Consider the following 13,573-nt stretch of genomic DNA (forward strand, 5'->3'; position numbering starts at 1 on the left):
TGGATCTGCCATCCAGCTAAGGTTGGTGCTCACGTAGATGCTCAGAAAACGGAGTTATTAGAAGAAACATTTGTTGAAGATGCTTGTAGGTATAATAATGATTCATCCAAGTTTATAATTAATTGTTACGTCACAAATAGTTTATTCCTGTGTTGTATATGTATACCATAGGTATTTCTTTTCATAGTATTCGCTTCATATACCATTGGTTAACAGGTCTCCTAGCTGACTGAAAAGTTATGTGGTCATATATGCCTATGCATTTCGGAGCACCGCTCCTTCGTCAGGGCCTAAACCACATTTTCTGTCTACATTAGCGACAACAAACCATAATTCAAATACCAGTCCAGATAAATAATTAAATGTGCATTCAAAAGCCAAAAATTATATACAATAGCGTTCCTTACCAATCAATCCGTAAGGTTACATGGTGAGATATGGGGAAAGGAAAAAGAAAAAGAAAACACAAATTCAATAGGAATTCTGTCTGTTGCAAAGGTACACACTCAAACATGTTTGTAAACAAACATATAGAATTTTGGGAGAAGAAATCATAAAAATCATGGTCCTCGTGGGCACTGTACCTGTCAGTCAACGATTAGGTATCTAAAGAGATTGTTAAAAAAAGGACGAGTAATTATAGGTACATGTGTATGTGTGAAGTATTGATTGTAAAAACAGTGAGTGCATGCACGTGGGATATTGTACCTTGAGTGTCATTGCTTCTTTGCAGTAAAAAAACCTCTCACATGACCTGTATAGAAGAATGCGTACATAACGTGGAATAAGTCCGGCGTTTAGTTGATAGCTTGGATTATGTTGACAGAATCCTGTCAAGCTGTATTCTAAATGGCTGTAGAAATCACTTACCATATGTCACTGTTGCTCGCTTTCGCTCGCAATGCGTCCTCGCAGGTGCTGAAAGCCCTGTCGGCATTTACTTCCTTTTTAGTGAAGTTGCTATGATGATCCCCGCGTGGCTTTGCGTGGTGACGGCCAACGTGCCGACTTTGCAAAGCCTTGCGTCCTGTATCCTCATGGTTACCGGGGAACGGGAATGGGGAACAACCTGCTAGGTAATTCAATTCAGTAAGCAATCTCTCAGCATGAAATAAAGTGTACGCGATTAAAGGACAGATGTATGCGCTTTCCTTCTGAAAAGTCTGTTGTCTACTTTCAAGATAAATATGAAAACACGTACGTGTTCATCGATTGGTAAACACTTGAATAGTGTAGCTGTCTACCTGCTATGCTGCATGGCCATTTAAATGCAGATCAACAATGTGGCAGTGAGCTTGTGATCCGTTTCGCTTTTCTCATGGTAATGGTAACCAAGGTAATGTGCGAGTCACGTGTATGCATCAACTAGTATTCTAGAAGCTGAATAGTAGACCCTTGTGCCATCCCATATATGTATATATACCTAACACTCCCAAAGGTATCAAGAGTTCTCAATAGATCTATATATTAGGCTATGGTACAATGTGTTCTCTATCTACATGTATCTCTCATCCGTTCTTGCTTTTAAACAACCTAAAATGTGAACCCAATACAAAAAAACACAATACAAAAAAAATCTTACTTATCCGTAGTTCCCTAGCACATGATTATAAATTGAGTAACAAAACTAATGATGCAGATATCTTAGTATTTCAACTTCTTACGGAAATTGATCGGGTATGCTTGTGTTGTATGCAGAAAATACTTTACATGTTAAAAGTAACGACCAATTTATCTCTTCATTAAGTCCTTTTGGGGCAAGAGTTCCTAGTCTGTCGATCCAGAAACATTCTCTCTTAGAGTTTCTGTTGTAAGTTTTCATGAGGACCTTGTCTGTGGATGACCTCCAACACCATAAAACGTATCTGTGCCAGATTATGTCGCTTCTCTGTCCAATGTTTAGCCACTGATGGATTGGTGTTCTTGTTACGTATACATGAGCGAAGCTCATTCCAGCGTGTTTTCACTTTCCTTTTCGACTGCCCCACATAGTATAGCCCGCATGGGCATTTAATTACGTAGATGATGTTAGCTGTATCGCATGTTGCATAGTCCCTTAGTGACAGCTTTTCTCCAGTGTGTGGGTGATTGATGCTTTGTCCTTTTTGTATGTAGCCACAGTTACTACACTGTAGGCATGGGAATGTCCCCTTATGTTTTATTTCAAGTTTTTTTCAATGGAGGACGTGTTTGAACTAGATAGTCTCTTAGGTTCTTGCTTCTCTGCTGGGCAAATGTCGGTAGTTCTTTGAACAAATGTTCGGTTCCTTGGTCACATGCTAATATCTGCTAATGTTTTTTAATTATTGACTTGATTCGGTTGCTCTGTGTTGAGTATTTAGTCACCAACGCAAGTGTTGGGTCTGTTTCAACTTTCCTTGGTTTCGTTAGTAAGTCGTCTCTGTTGATGTCTTCTATTCGAGTTTTTGCTTCAACAATCTCATTTTTTTGTATCATCTTTTAGTGAATTTTTCTCCCATTTTCTGTAATTGCATGGTATAGTCGGATGGATCACTGATATTTCTTTTTACTCGTAGCATCTGGCTATATGGAAGGTTCCGTATGAGGCTTGGTTGGTGAAAGCTGAGTCTATGTAACAAGTTGTTACGATCGATGGGTTTACTATAGATGTTAGTTTGGTATCCCCCTTCTTTAGACTTAATTGCAACACCCAAAAAGTGTATGCTTTCCTTAGAGTACTCATGAGTAAAGTGGATTCTGGTCGTGATGCATGAAGTGTTTAGGGCTGGGACTGCCCCCTGTGGTGTTATGCTCCAATAAATGGTAACCTGTTGTTTCCAAAAAATTAAAAACTAGTGTCTGTCTATTATTGGTTAGTACGGTTATGTTCTAGGGTGTTATTCCCCCCTAATCCCCCACGACAGAGGGGTGGGGGGGCCAATTGGGGCTGACACTGCTATGGGGATGTCCAAGCCCTGACAGGGGGCGCTAGAGGGACATCCCACATAGCAGGACACCCCTCTGACTGCTCCCTCCCCTCGACAGGATCTCCTCACCCCTCCTCCAGGAGGAGGGGGGGCATACCCAGGGCAGGAGCTTCCAGCACGCGCTGGGGACCGCATATAAGGCAGGGAGGGACTGGAGCCCAGTTTCTTTCCAGTCCCCTCCACCTGAACACCCACCCTCCCTCACTCTTCTTGGCTAGTTCAGAGCAGGTAGGACCTCGAGTACTAAATGTAAATATGTGAAAATATGTACAATTGTTTAGTTTGATTTCAGCAGATTTCAAGGTTAAAGTGGTTAAAATTAATGTTTATGTGTTCCTTTATTTTGTATTAATTGTTCCACTACTGTCACAGTGGGAGTTCGGGGCAGTCCTAGCCGGGGAAGAGAGTAACGATGCGGCTTGAACCATGGGCAGGTTTCCCCGATGGCCACACTCGAGCCAAACTCGGACGATGGGCACTGAGTCCCTTAGGGACACTTGAGATTCCTCACCTGCAAGATTCAGTGGCCCGAAGAGGAAGTACCCTCTGCAATACAAATCTGGAGTGTATGTCCGGTGCCTTGCAAAAGCTGTGGGGCCAAGGGGACACTGTGAACATTCAGAACTATAACTTTACCCAGATTTTGAAAAGTATGGTCGTGAACTATGATGTGTTTTGGGCTGGGACTGCCCCCATGTTATGCTCTAATATATAGTGACCTCCAGTTTCCAAAAAATGTAAAACTAGTGTCTTGTCTATTATTGGTTAGTACAGTTATGTTGTAGGGTCTGTTACTCAAGGCATTTGCTTTAACTATCAGAATGACCACGTCCTCTTTAACATAGGGCATAATTGATTTACCGAATGATTGCAGGAGTTTATTTTCCCTGTGATATGTAAGCACAAGGCCGCTTCCCAGATGCCGCAGATTTATCAGGCGGCATCTCCTGTTCTAAAACAACATAGCTGGTGCCAGAATTCTTTTGTCTCTTTCGTTTTCATCAGGGTCCGGATCATCTTCCAGTTTGCGGAGTCTGTATCAAATGTATGGCTGCTGGCCCAGTTCTTGTATTTAGTGGATGACTAATCTGTTTTCTTTTCTCACTGACCTCCCCTGCTGATCTTACGGATAGCTGCATATAGGGCTCTCTTCCTCTTGACGATAGTCAAATCATATGAAACCCCTGACTTTCCCATGGATTTAAGATGCAAATTATTTACCATCTCCTCGAGGTCCCGATCACTACTAAACAATAGTTCCCTGCAGGTACATTCCACTTCTGGGCAAGGAGGAACTAAGTCCATTTATGCTCCACATGGACCAAATTAGTCGGTTTCCCCCAATTATCGACCTTGATATTGGAACAGGGCTCTTCCCTCGATTTAGTAAAATGTAACCTAAAACATTCTTGGCATGATCACTCAATTCAGTCGGCAGAATGGAAAACTCTTTAAAATGAGCACTGATTAGAGAGTTAATAAATATCGGCCAAGAACACTTCTAAAAACTACAAACAAGCCGTTCTCACAACTAAAATTATGATTTACAATAAGAGAATAGACAAAGCTAACTCAGGCACCAAAGAGTTTTTCGCCATTCTGCGAGAACTTGAGTCACCTACTCCCCACCCCTGACAGCTGCCTCAAAGACACTACATGGTGTTCGAATATCCAAAAAGCTCTTCTAGACAAAATCTCCCTACTACAAACTAAAATCACGACTAAAAAGCCAACACCTAGCCAAGCACCACAAGAAAGTATGCCATTGGTACTTAACTCCATCCCACTGTTTGATTTTACCCTGATCAGACTTGGAAGCCCTTAAAATCATTAAAGGCCTAAAGCCGTCCAGATGCCATGGGGATATCTTCCGCGCCTCACTCATTAAGGACTGCACAGCAGAGCTTGCCCCCTTCATCACCTTACTAATCAATACCTCCTTCTCAACGGGCATTGTACTAGTCAACCTAAAAGACACCTGGGCCCTCCCGCTCCTTAAGAAACCCACCCTAGACCCCAATATACCCATCAGGACAGTACCCTTCCATATCAGAATACTGGACAAAGCTGCTTAGCTGCAGACAGTACCCTTCCATATCAAAATACTGGACAAAGCTGCTTACCTGCAAATCCAAAAGTATTTAGAAACCAACAACTTCCTAGGTCTACGCCAATCGGGCTTCCGCCCCTGTCACAGAACCGAATCAGTCCTCCTGGATCTAAAAATCCAAATGGATGAGATCAAAGACAATGGCAATCTAGCCCTCCTCCTCTTACTTGACCTTTCAGCCGCCTTTGATTTAGTAAAGCACAAAATCATCTGCCAACACCTCTCCTATGCAGCTCACCTCTCCACCAAAGCCATAACCTGGATAGAGTCCTTTCTAACTAACCAAACTATGAGAGTCTTCTCCCCAACAGTGCCCCCCGCCCCCCACACCCACCACCTTGTTCAACTGTGGACTTCCCCCAAGGCTCCTATATCTCCAGGACACTATACAATATCTTTACCAAGCCTCTCTTCAACCTCCTAGACGATCTGGGCATCACCCACACTAACTATGCAGATGACACCCAAATCCTCCTCCCTATTTCAGGCACCTATGACACTGACTCCAAGTCATTGAAAAAATGTACCAAACCACCCAGGCCTGGGTGGCACAACATAGCCTGTGCTTAAACGATGCGAAAACAGAGATACTCCTTATTGGCTGACTATCCCATCTAAATAAACTCAATGGATCATACAAATCATTCATGGGAATATCATCAACACCTCAAAAGAAGTAAACCCCCCCCCCCCCCAGGTATATATTTGGACTCTGCCCTCTCCTTAACTAGACATGGAAACTCCATCACATCTGCAGCAGCACACATCTCTAAACTCATCAATGCCTGCCAACCTTCCCTGACCTCAAGACAACTGCATCGCGATTGCCCGGACTCTCGTTCTATCCAGGAGAGATTACTGCAATGCCCTCTTTGCAGGTTAAAAATGCTCACATCATCAAAAACCTACCTGTCTGCTGTACCCAAATAGTCTCACTGGGTACCAGGATCTTTCTGATCAGTCACCCATGCACTGCCTCCGGGCCAACCACGCACTTAGTGGCTGTATCTGCAACCCTACAGTCCTTGGTCTCCTTGCACTGACCAGAGTCGCACTGCCCTTACTCGGAGCATTGCTGCCGTTAACCCCCTACCCTTTCCCCTTGCACTCCCCACGCAATCTGAATGACACATGGCCCAGTGAGATCATCTGTCTTGCCTTCCCTGTCTTCACTCCCTTGTCTTGTCACGCCTAAAACCACATGTGCACAGGCGCGTTATAAATGACTTATTTCATATCACCACGATGATATCAAGCCAGCAACTTGTATGCATCTATTTCTGTATGTAAACCAGCACCAAGATGCCTCTGGGTTAGGTGTGCCTTACAAATGAATAAATAAATGACTAACCAACCACAGGGTACCTGCCCATACACTCAAGAGGGGATAAGACTGATAATACTAAGTGTCCATTGTGTCCAGGTCTGCAGCTGAAGTACACGCTAGTTATCGTCCTGCAGCACACTGCAAACAAGGTGGAGTGTTGATGCAGGGCCAGAGTCAAGCTGCTTTGACTGGGGTGTGGTGAAGGCAAGTCCAGTGGGTTGCACTGCTGTCACCAAGGATTGGTCTGTGGACATCAGATTAGAAAAGCCTAGTAATGGTTGCTCACCTCTCCTCACCAGACTACCACAGTGCACTATTATAATTGTTCTTTTATGAGTTGTTTCTAAGCGCAGGATTTGAATTAGTCTTGCTTCCAAGACAAACGCGTTGCCCCTGAGCTATCCTTCCGAGTAGACGCACTGTCAACTAACAGTGGTGCATGCTATCATTTTGAAAATATAATAAAGGTCAGGTTGTTTTGAGATATACTTCTTTATAAGCAAACACGAGCCGTGTTGTGTCTCTTTACATGGCGTGTATCTGCAGTTTTTTTCATTTCCAAAGTGCTTCTAAGCGTACTTGTGGCGTCTAGTCTTGTCTGCATGGAAAAGAAAAGTGCGCAATTGCATTGGGTCCCAAACATTTTATTTAGGTATTACATTTCCCAGTTTTTAAAGGGGAGTGGAATGTAACTGAGCATGCACCCAAGATTTTAAATGTGTTAGTGGCCACGCTTTCTTTGGCCCCTCCATTAAAATGATTCCCTGTAAAATGCCCTTTCTTTTCAGTGTTCACGTGTTAGTGTTCACGCTCTCTTTGGCCCCTCTTTTAAAATGATTCAATGTAAACAGAAGATGCTGGCCAGCCCATTTTAAAATGCTATTTAGGGGCCGCATCGGCCACTCTTACTCCCCAAAAATTGTTCTCTAGAGCTGAAAAAAAAAAAAAAACACCATTCTGAATATGTAAACCCGAGGATTTTTTTCAAACGCAAAAGGCAGTGAGTAATAGTTAAGTATGTTTTTTCGGGTGCACTCAGTTTCAGGTGGTGCAACTTTGGATCCTCATGTAGCACATTACAGAGCACAAAATCTATAAATCATAGTCAGTCAGTGCCACATAAGTAAACCACCTCAGTTGGGTGAGTCATCTGTGCAGTTTGGAGATGAGTATTCAAGCAATTTAACCTGTGATGGATTATTAGTGGAGAACGCTGCCTAATTAATGTTGCAATGGCTGAAGACCCTGGTTTTATAAGATAGACCTTGAACTTCACTAATTCTCAAAACATGTAAAGTCCCACCGAATAGCTAGTGGCCCCCACATCCCCCTTTAGAGAAGCAAATACACATTTGGAGAGACACAGCCTTTGGTTTATGAAGACAAGTGCTTCCTTGGAAAAAGAAAAGGACCAGCCTCACCATTGGTTCTCCGGTGTGCAAATTAGCAAGGGTTGGTTACTGTCATCTGCATCGCAGAACAAAGAAAATACGCCAACTTGCAAGCTGAAACCCGAAATGCCAACTTAAACACCAATAAGCTTTCTTTGACAGACTAACACGGCTCCCCGAAGGCTTGAAGGACTATTTCAATAGAAGGCGTTAAAGATTCAGCCACACTTAACTCACCCAGATTTTCTGTCAGCGGGTGCGGGGCTTCTTTTCCCTGGTGTTTTATCCAGTTAATCTCCACGGTGCACTCAGTGCAGCCAAAGTGTACTCAGTAAATGAAGACGGGTGTCTGCTAATTAACAGTCTGGAGGTACCAAGTGCCCACTTGTGTGACAGTGCACTTTAGGGACAAGGGCGATGGGGTGTGAGCATCCCATGTGGGGGGGCTGCCTGCCGGGTGAGGTCACAGGTGATGGGGGCCGGGCCTCCTGGTCACCAAGATGCTTAGCCTTCGCAAGTCCAGGCATGCTATAAAGTCCACGATCCCGGTACTCACCATTTGAAGAGAAGTTGCGACACATGGCAAGCATGAACTTTCCATTTGGGCTAGGCATCAGAAAAACACTTTGTAGAATGCATGACTATTGCTGCCGACTTCACTCCCCATCTTAAGCCATATCCCAAAACAGGTCCAACAGTATACTCCCACCAAGTGGAGCATAATCCGCCCCTCCTCAAAAGCCATGGATATAACAAGCATGTGATGCAGGGATCGATACCTGAATTTGGCGAGCAGCCGCTCTTCGTTATTAGGTATAGCCAAATAAGCCGCCCGTGTTGCCACCACCCAGCAAGCCACTAAACCAACGGCGGCTTTGTCAGGGCCATGGACAAGTAGCCCGCCAGACAGGGGGCAATCTGGACTGATTTAGTCACCCAACGTCCATTCCATCTCCAACATGAACTACCTTTGGTCCCAGCCATATCCAGAATACCCCATCCTTTATTTCAGCAATCGTGAGAAGGCTTACTTTAATGGGCGTGCTTATAAAGCTTGGCCTGGTGAGGGGGGTTGCCAGAACTCTTCCCCCAAATCAAGGAATCCGCTTAAACCCCACAACCGGCAACATGCAGCAGAAACTTAAACTGTTGCTCCCCTGTACTCGATACCAGAACACGAACTAAAGAACGGCATACCCAAGGCGGCGGGGAGGGCTGTTTGTCCAGTGGCTGTACCTTTCTTGAGGACTTTTTAATCAAATGTATCTTTAATTTGCCACCAGAAGACCTTTTCCTTCTGTCGTATGGCAGAGGAAATGCGGAAGCAGCCACGGCGCTGGAGGAAACGGTGTCCACCGCAATATGCTTCGTTTTATAGAAGGATTTTACCCAGAGCGTGTGCAAGCACCTAGACAGGCCACCACTAGGGGTACACCCGTGAACTGCGGCAAAGCTCTGGAGTAGGCACACCACAGCATTCGTGGCCGACACGCGCTTCTGGGCATGCTATTATGGACATTAAAGAAACATGGCCACATATCCGTAAGAACATGAACAACGGACTTAAAAGGACACCCTTGAGCCTTCAGACCTGTGTCCGGAAACGAAGAGAGCCCACGCCTCTTACAACTCATCGACATGGTTTCCTACGCAGCAGCAACACCACGCAGCCAGTGTAACTTGCCATGCCTCGACTTAGTCCGTCTCCTGCAGGCTGCAGCCCCCCACCCAAAAAAAAAAAAACGTGCAGCAAGTGGACAGGCAAAGGTCTATGCCGCTAGGCATTAACCATACTCAAAAGAAAGGGACAAGCCCACGTTTGAAATAAAACACGTAGGCACATTACACGTAATTACTGGGACAAACAGATTTGGCCTATTTTAGGGGAGGAAACTAGACAAGTTTTAAAAAAACAACGGAATAGCAAGGTCTAAAAAATAAAAACATTAGAGCCAGGTATTCCTTTTTACATAAACTCTGCCTCTGAGCAATGTCAACTATAAGCAGAACACCCTGCATGCCACATCACCTTTTTGTGAAAGGCTACACTTGGTCCAGATAAGAGGGTACAAGCGAACCTAAGAACAGAGTAGCACAATAATTGAAAATAAGTTGATACAAGAAGCTGAACAAAACACACATAGTTGGTAAAGAGTAAAATCCTGCATTTAATAGAACCCACCAACACTATTTTAACTTAGTTGACATTTTCACATTGGGGCTAATACCCTGCAAACATTCATGACAGAATGGCAGTATAATTCAAAAGCTCATAATTGGACGCGGTCCCTTTGAAATTGAAAAACATGATAGATACCACTTTACGAAGCTACAGAAACTGAAAAAGCACATCATAGATTTAAACCAGGTTTATTTGGGAGAATAGAAAAAAACGGATCATTTTATTTTAGAGCCAACTGCCACAAACATAAAAGTTAACTATTAAATCACAGTACCGTTTACTGAGAACCCACCTCCCTCCCCGCTTTGTTGCCACTGGCGACCTCAAATACAAGACGTGTATTGGTTTTAATCACGGTATACATAAAATAAACCAACCCATGTGCTTCTGTAAGCAAGTCTTATATCGCCAGATTTTTTTTAAGAATGTTCTTCGAAAGCAGCGTGCGCATCTGATTAGTACCCGCTCTTCTGATCAAGCTCTTTTTATGAACGCGGTGCACCTTATTAACGTCCTCCGACATAATTTTTCAAGATGATGCCCTGGTAGCGACGACAGGTTCCCCAGTCGCCAACATACATAAATAACATTCCTCATTCACATACATCAGTTGCAACATTTGAACCAAGACATCTTCCTTGGTCTCCATCTTTGGGGGGCGGGAGGGGATAAGACAATAGACGGCTCTGCTACCACCTTTGTCCGTAGGCACCCGGGGGTCCCCTGCGAGGGCCCGATTCATAACCTCCCCTTTTCTGCTGCGAGAAGCGCCCACCTCGGCCTCCACGGTCAAACCCACCTCTCCGTTGCGTCGGGTAACCCCCACGGTCGTCGTAGATCGCAGAAAAGCCACCATAATCATACGTGTCGTCGAAGTAGTTGGGATCATATGGCCGTGCGGGGCCTTTGATTGGTGTCTCTGAAACAAAGTCAAGGACGTGCTTGATACATTCAAGAACTTTTTCGGGCTTTCCGACGATTAAAACAACTCGATCCGTTGAGTGAGGGCAACAGTCTCGGTGTACTGTGAGGGTGGTCTCCGTTTTTTGTCTCAGCTCTTTGATTTTAGCCCCCTTCGCCCCAATAATGCCGCCGACCAGACTCTGGTGAATCAGCACCCTCAGCTCGCAGTCCTGCGTGGGGCCTGCGCTTGCGGCGTTTCCTTTATAGTTCGGCGAGTTAAACGGAAGGTCTTTAAACGTGGGGATGATTCGTCTCAGGATCTCTATAATGGCCTCCTTGTCGGCGTTGATTTGCAGCACCCGCTCGGGGCCGCTGCTGTCCGCGATGGAAACGCTGGCGTTGAAGTCGGCCCGCAGGCCTGTGATGGATTTGCCGCCTTTTCCGATCACGGCCCCGGCATTCTTCACATGCAGCATAACGCGCAGCTCCAACTTCTCACCGTCATATCGGGATTTTTTGGCTGGCTGCTCTTCTTCGCTGTTCTCTGCGGAACGTTTGCCGTTCGCCTGGGTGGTGGTGGATTCGGCCGGTTGCTCGGTCTCGCTCGCCATTTTACTGTCCTGGGGCCGCTCTTCACCATCTTCCGCTGCACGTTTGTCGTTAGTCTGGGAGGTGGTGGATTCGGCCGGCGTCTCGGTCTGCTCTTCTTTATTATCTTTTGCTGGACTTGTGTCGTTAGTCTCGGATTCAGCCGATTGATCGGTCTCCATTGTACTCTTCTGGGGCTGCTCTTCGGCATCGTCGGGTGGAGGTTTGCCGTTGGTCTCTGGCGTGGTGGATTCAGCCGGTTGCTCTGTATCGCTCGCCATTTTACTCTTCGGCTGCTCTTCTTCACACTCGTCTGCTGGACCTTTGCTGTTGGTCTCCGGGGTGGTTAATTCAACCGGCTGCTCGATCTCGCTCGTCATTTTACTGGACGGGGTGTTTCCGGTAATATAGTCCTGCGGGAGCTCCCACCAACGTACACAGCACTAGCCACCCGGCGTGGACAGAATAAGTACGCAAGAGAGAACACGACCTGCTGCCAACCTCGCAGGAGCTCCCGACACGAACAAAAGCAGGCTGAAAGGGCCGCGCATAGAATGAGGCGGCGGAAGGAAGCAGCACAAAGAGGTAGTCACCAAATGAAATAGAAGAAAGACTGTCGTTTGAAAGCCCATTTACACGCCATCCATTTTGAAACGGACCTGGTCTTCGTTTACGTTAATGAAACAAGTTAAAAAGCAAAACTCAAAAATACAAACCGCTATAGCATGAAAAAGTCATAGGCATTTGAAGTTATTTCTACATAAATGTATAAAATGAGGTGAATGCGAATGTCATTGTTTTTGAAAGCATGAATATATTTTTTATTTTCCCAAAATATGTTTGAAAACATATGAAAAGTAAAGTGCTTTCATTTGAGTACAATATGTTTAAAGCCTAAACAAACCTGAAAGGTATAATACAAAATGCGAGGGGCTGTTCTGCGAGCCATGCCGAGCCTCCCCCGAAGCTCGGGAACAAAGCACAGACCAAGCGGAGCCACACTCGCCACTGTTACGTAATATTCCATACCCCGTACCTTTCCGGTGTCATGCAATATTTGGTATCCCATAACGATCCGGTGTCCCCTATCGTTGACCATCTTCTAGATCGCAGACCAAAGTAGCAGAGTTCCGAGCCAGCTCTGTAACTCTATTTAAAAACAGGCTCCGTTGTGTTACTATCCATGCCAACGCTCCCGATTTAGGAGGTAGACTCCCGACTTTTAAGTAAAACATGTATCTATTTTTCAGAAGGCATGGTGGTTACATGGATATTTGCATTTAAGAGCATTTAGAATACATAGAAAAAAGTGATGTAGACATGTTGCATTACAGTACAGCTTAAGGTGGGGGTGTGGTGGTTAGGATGTGGGCGGAAGTAAAGAGTTAGGTAAATAGTGTGGTTTTTAGTGATTTGCCAAAGGAAAACAATGAGGGTTCCGCTCTGAGTGAGTTGGGAAGGGCATTCCAGAGCTTAGGTGCTATGTGGGGGAAGCCAATGCCGCCGGCTTAGGCTCTTTTTGTAGTGGGTATGCAGAGTTGGTAAGTATGGTGGCTTCTTTAGGGACGGTCGGAGGAATTCTTGACTATGGTTTCTGATAGATAGGAAGGTGCAGCTAGAGTGATGCATTTATGAGTGAGGGTGAGGATTTTGAAGTTGAGTCTTTCCTTCACTGGGAGCCAGTGTGCATTTCGTCTGGCTTGAGATACATGGTCGAATTTGGGGATGTGCAAGGCGGCGCTGAGCGCGTTATTTTGCACTACTTAGAGCTTCTTTAGGTTATTGGTTGAGGTGCCTGCTAGGAGCGCGTTGCAGTAGTCCAGTCTCGCTCCTATCGTGGCTCTAGCAATGGAGAGGCAGTTTTGAGAGGTTAGGAAGGGTTTTATGGCATAAAGGAGTTTAGTGGTGAGTGCAGAGGCGGATGAGATGGCGCTGACCTGTCAGGTCATAGAGTGTGGAGTCTAAGTAGACTCCTAGGGTCTTCATGTGAGTATTCAGGGCATAGTTTAGATAGAATTTACTTGGGGGCTAGGATGATGATCTCGGTTTTTATCACCGTTAAAGCAGAGACCATTAATAACCATCCATGTTTGGATAGTGGTATATATCTGGAGGAGGGCTTCT

General features: G+C 45.2%; 1 long non-coding RNA gene and 1 pseudogene across 1 annotated transcript in view; both read right to left on the reverse strand.

The window, feature by feature from the left end:
• LOC138520967 (uncharacterized) overlaps window positions 1-12,471 on the reverse strand; it is a 158,466-nt gene extending 145,995 nt beyond the window's left edge. Inside the window, exon 1 of the long non-coding RNA XR_011282897.1 lies at window positions 12,354-12,471. This is a non-coding gene — a long non-coding RNA (uncharacterized lncRNA). The remainder of the gene's footprint in view (window positions 1-12,353) is intronic.
• Window positions 9,925-12,046, reverse strand: LOC138524325 (heterogeneous nuclear ribonucleoprotein K pseudogene; annotated as a pseudogene).
• Window positions 12,472-13,573: the final 1,102 nt, after the last annotated feature.

The sequence above is a fragment of the Ambystoma mexicanum genome, chromosome 1q, assembly GCF_040938575.1.
Source record: "Ambystoma mexicanum isolate Mex_15411 chromosome 1q, UKY_AmexF1_1, whole genome shotgun sequence".
NCBI lineage: Eukaryota > Metazoa > Chordata > Amphibia > Caudata > Ambystomatidae > Ambystoma > Ambystoma mexicanum.